This window comes from Halyomorpha halys, unplaced genomic scaffold (genome assembly GCF_000696795.3).
Source record: "Halyomorpha halys isolate HHAL.00 unplaced genomic scaffold, Hhal_1.1 Scaffold1821.1, whole genome shotgun sequence".
NCBI classification, from domain to species: Eukaryota; Metazoa; Arthropoda; class Insecta; order Hemiptera; family Pentatomidae; genus Halyomorpha; species Halyomorpha halys.
In genome coordinates this window covers 41,625-47,580 of record NW_027106499.1, presented here as the reverse complement: position 1 = coordinate 47,580, position 5,956 = coordinate 41,625, and positions in this window count along the sequence as shown.

Below are 5,956 nucleotides of genomic sequence, written 5' to 3'. Positions count from 1 at the left end.
CAATTCTCCAATTAACTTGCGTCTGATAGAAAGGATTGATATTAAAATGAAGATGCTGAAAGAATGGAGTCAGAGACTCGGCAGGTTCAAATTATGCAATAAGTTCCATTCAAGATTTCTTTGTTTTATTCCATAACAAAACAATGCCGTAGCTTGAAAAAAATACAACTTCTGAAGCTCGAAGGAATTGAAAAGACAAAAAGGCTGGTCTCAAGATGAAATCCGGAGGCGCGGTTTCTGACTAAGACACAAGTAAACGGGAAGGAGATTTTAAGATAGTTTAATCAATCAATATTTAAAAAGTGACTGAAATTAAAAACGGCGTGAAAACCCTCCATTCCCCCTGCGTGATGGCCTTACTTATTTGACTTTTCAAACAGACAATTACAGCAAGTAGGTTGTTCGATGTACGACATGTCACAAGATCATAACACAAAAAAAGGCAATCCTTCCACGCTGGACCTGCCCAGCTAAAACCCCAGGGGAGCGGTGGTCCTATATCACTTCACTTAAAGCGGGAAGAGGAGACTTTATGATAATTAAAACGAGCATTATTTAAAAAGCATCTGATATAGAAAAACGGCAATTATAACATTGTTACTAATGATATACTAATTTGCCACTGTACCAACGATATGCACAAAAATATTTCATAGTATCAATCTTAAAAAAATATGTAGATAAATTCTTTTAACACGTTCGAATTACCTAATAAAATTTGAAGATCAATTGAGCCTAATAATTAATTCAAAGTGCATATAAACATATCGCTATACATTGGATACAATGTTCAGATATATCCTATAGTAAGTATTTTGGCTGTTTTCCGAAATTCGTTAAAACTGATTTATACCCTATATTTAACCTTAACTGTATTTCATTAAAATTGTATACATTGTAATTCCACTACGGATAAATCATATTGTATCCGATCCTTTCCCGAATGGATAAGTTTTAAGTTTGGCATCTTATGAGGGAGAATATGATTGATTTACTGATTCGGAACCTCTCTTCCCAAAGTCGTTCCTCAGTGAATAGGAACCCAAATTGGTTGATTCTCTCCCTCTTCGATTCAATCTCAATCTGCTTCAATCTAAATTTTCAGCTTCTAAGTTACTCATTTCATCAAGGATATCTATGAGACTCAATTAGTTTACTCTAAAACTAAATTTTGTGTTTTCAAAATTTAATTTGAGGCTATGTTCAATATTAGTCTTTACTCCGTTTGTGAATAATGTGAATCAAGTGTTTTCGATGTACGTGGAATCCCTCTGTAGCTGTGGTATATTAGATGTTTTTAGAAAAAACGAGAGTAAAGATAAATGATTTAGAATAGGAAAGGTAGACATTTTTTGAAATCATAATCATTACTTGATCTGATTTAAGTCGTTCTAGATTCTTAAATAGGCATTCAGTTGTACTTCTATATATTCCAGATTTCGGCAGTAAGCTTTAACTTAACAGTGATTTAAGTCTTTTTTTTTTTTTTTTTTTTTTTAAGAATCATTATTGAATTTCAGGATCCATTAGAAATAAATTGGACTCAATTATTTTTATTCATTTGCACCAGCCAGGCAGAAAATAAGTCATCTCCAGCTATTCAACAATTAGTGATTAACTGGTATAAACAATAGTTTATTTTGTACAGTATTGAATAATAAGGGTTTAAAATTAACTGACGCTCAAAGTGCAATAAGAAGAAGAAGTAAGTTACTCTTCTACAAAATTTTTAAATTTTTTTATTAATGATGATAGATCATCATTTTTCGGACAAACATTGTGTCTTTCTAATTATTATTAATCTATCTACGTGTTAAACATTATGAAACTTTTTTTTTAAACTTTCAAGATATATATAAGCAGCCTATGACTAACTGAGGACTGAACTAGGGATACCTGGGAAGTTGGTAAAATTGACAAAAGGGTGTACAAATGAGCCAAAATACAAAGTCCTGTTACAAGGAGAAGTAACTGAAGCTATTCAAGTCTGTTAACTACAAAAAGCTGTTAGAAAAACATCACGGAAAAATGATTGAGTGCACGCCTGAATAAAACATAAAATCCTGGGATACACGAACGACATTGCGAAGGAATCCTGGAAAGGAAAGATGACGTGGAAAGACTCGCAAAGGCTTTATTAAACATTAGTAGAAATTGACGTGCGAGTAAATGAAGATAAAACAAAGTATATGATTTAAAGCCTAAAAATACAACCTGATGACCTGTTCTGCATATATAGGAAATCATTTCCGAAAATATACAGTTTCAAATATCTCGGTATAATAAAAATAACCTCAATAACAATAACAATAATAAAAATAGTACCTTAATAGATAATCAATGGACTGAGACAGACCAGCGTAAAACAAGAGCAAATAGAACCCTGTCAAGCATCTTGAAATTCTGTAAAATCTGAAGCTACTGCTGTACAAGGTAGTGATAAAGCTAGTTCTGATATACGGCTGCGAGAATTGGGATCTAACAGGAACCATAGAAAGCAGAATCGGAAGATTTCAAGGAAAATTTCTCTATATAATTACCGGAACGATCTGGCATCACACATGGAGGGGAACTAAGAGTGAAATACTTGTGAAGAATGCTCAGTGAATGTCTTAAGATATGAACGAAGGAAAGTTAAGATGGAGAGAGCATATGGCTCGAAACAACCCATCAGAACACATATACACAACAATAAATGCCACTATAGTTGACAAGAGACTGTGTGGGAGGTCAAAATCAGAGGATAGACAGAATCAATGAATATGAGAAAGAGTTGCATGCAGCAAACTGGAAAGCAGCAGTCCAAGAACGGCAGGTGTGGAAAAGGCTTGTTTAGATGGCCAAAGATCCAGAAGGTCTGTAGAGACAACAGATAAGACAAACATATACATGTATATATCCTATACCTAGCTGCTCTATTACTTTTGGTAATAATATGTGTTATAGCCATCTCTCTCCAGTACAACTATTTACTTTTATTTTTATTTGTAAAGCACCTTTACTATGTTTCAAAAAGTCTCCACTTACTTTAATGTGCTGGTTAATAAAAAACGAAAACCAGACCGAAATACAAAACTATATTGGGTTATTTAAGGACTGATTTAATAATACATTTAAATTGGAATAAATATGTTAGTTGAAATTCTAAAAACCATGGTAAGGTTATGACATATGTAAATGATTGGCTTCAGATATAACTAAAATTTTTAACAAAGCAGTTAAATCCTTCGATGGATTAAAACTAAATTTATAACTCGGTGAATTTAATCTGGTTTTATATAAACATTTTTAGTTAAATATGATATATAAGTTACGGACTGAGTCAGCTGTTAGTTTGAAGATCAGCAGATTGAATATATATGCTGTGTAATGTAGCAACCCGATGTATTTGGGCAGCATGATTGAATAAATTTCTTTATCTTCTCTACGATGGGTCTAGCGAAAATAGCAAAACAAAAAAGAAACGGGAGAGGTCTAAAACATCTTACTCGAAAATCTGTTATATTCCTCAACTACATCTACAATGATGTCCTCAGATCCACATATTTTCCTGACCCATGGAAATTATCCATAATCCTTGAGAATCTCATCTTAAAACCCATCATAGATTCCAACCACATAATCCCAGATCACCAGTTTGGATTCCGAACAACTCACTCCACTATCCAGCAATGCCATCGTGTGGTTGATATTGTATCGTCTTCATTAGAGCGCGGAATGTTCTGCTCGGGAGTCTTTCTTTATGTAGAACTTTATGCGAGTCTGGCACCCAGGACTGCTATACAAGATCCTTAAATTCCTACCCCCTACTTATTTTCTCATTATCTGTTCCTCTACCACAGGTTATTTGAATTAAATCACAACCGCGCTTATTCATCCCTATTTCCTCAGTCTGCTGGTGTACCTCAAGGTAGTATCCTTGTTCATATCCTTTATACAGTTTTTGCAGCTGACATCCCAACCCATCCTAACACTATACTTACCACGTATGCAAATGACACATGTCTATTGTCAGTGAACAATTGATCCTTATACTGTATTCCAAATCCTCTAATCCCACATCACCATCCTTGAAGAATGGTGCCAAAACTGGAAGATTAAAATAAATTACATTAAATCCCACCAAATCACATTTACCCTTCGTCTTGCCCCATTGTATCTTTAATAATAGCCCACTTTTGTTGAATTGTTGAACATATCCATTACTTAGGACTAAATCTGGACAAACGGCTGACATGGAATCCTCATACAAGACTTAAAAGACAGGAAACTGCTCGTTGATTCCGACTATTACAACATTTACTAGACAAACGGTTCAAACTTTCAATCCATTACATTAAGACTGATCTACATGACTTTTATAAGGCCAATCTGGACATACGGAGTTGAGCTATGGGACTCCACTAAACCATCGAATTCCTCCTGAATCCAAACCTTATAGTCCAAAATCCTTAATGCTCCTTACTTTGTCACAAATTAAATCATCGATCAGGAACTCAATGTTCCATATGGTGCCGATTTGGCCAGAACCACCAATCCTTCCATGACAAACTTCCCAACCACCCAAACCAAACCGTTTCTAACCTGGCTTCTCCTTCATTAACTAATAATCCTCCTAGGCGTCTGAAAAGAAGATGGACTCGAGATCTCCTCTAGAAATTTTTTTTTTTAGTTCTATCAATGGGTAGATTCTCCATAGTTTTTATCATGTAATTATATCACTAACAGCATATTTACTTGATGTATATATTTATACAGTTGTAAATAGCAATAAATAAATTATTTAAAAAAAAAATGTCTCCGGGTCAATGACCCAAGCGAAGCAGTTCCTTTGGTTATGACCCCTTATCAGGTATGACTTGCCGACTAAAGAACTTACATTGTTAGCCCCCTTTCTCCCAGCTGGTGCCTCTCATATATATATTTACATATACAACACATATGTGCTGATATTTCACTTAATTAAAAAAAAAAAAAGGCAGATGTCGCAGCTTTGAGTTTCATTTACTAACTTCCATTGGGGTTGGCATTGGGGTCTGGGTTCTGAAGGGTGAGTTAGTTAAACTCTGTTACTGTAGGCAGTTTAAGGAACTCGTAGAGTTGATTGACATTGCCTTGGAGATGTGTGTTTCTCCTCAGATCCTCAGAGGTGAGGGGAAGTGTCATAAGGGAAAGACGGGTGGCTGTAGCGGGTGGTGAAGTCTAATTTTCCTGGTTATGAAATAACATTAGGCTAAATATGCGATTAAACGATTTAGTTTAATTGCTAAGTTCACTTTGGAGCTAGAGAGTATTAATACGGAGTTGTACGTAGCGTTAGAGTTCTTCGTTGGTATGTACGTACCAACTGGATTTTTTAATGTCGGAATGTCTTTCCGAAATCTCCTTTCAGTATAAACACCCCGCGATTTGTTGCTTTTTTACCCTGCTTCTTTCCGATATTCTGGTGGTCTAGTTTTCAACTAAAAAAAAAAAAATAATAAATAAAAAAATAACAGGAATAGAATAGTTTAAAATATATCTATCATGCAAGTTACTCTAACCTCTTCACCCGTTTTTGGTTCTAAGCCAGAAATGATACATTCATTTTATTTATAATTAAAATCTTTTGTACGTACGCACTTGTAACTAAATCAACATAGTTATTATAAAGTACTTATAAACCAACTTCACATAGACGACAGCGGATTTACCATTAAATAATACCTAAGGTCAAAACATTGCCCTAATAAACATATTTTACGTTAAAAACATCTTTATCCTCTTCTTTGTCGTATGGGACATGAAACATTACTAAAGCAATATAGTAATTATAAAGTACTTATAAACCAACTTCACATGGAGTTTTTTGAGAGTATTCCTCAAAAAGTCTAAAATAAATTTTAATAAATCAGTTGAAAAGATCATAAAAAAAATAATTATTTTTGTATTAACAACATAGAAAACAAAAAATAAA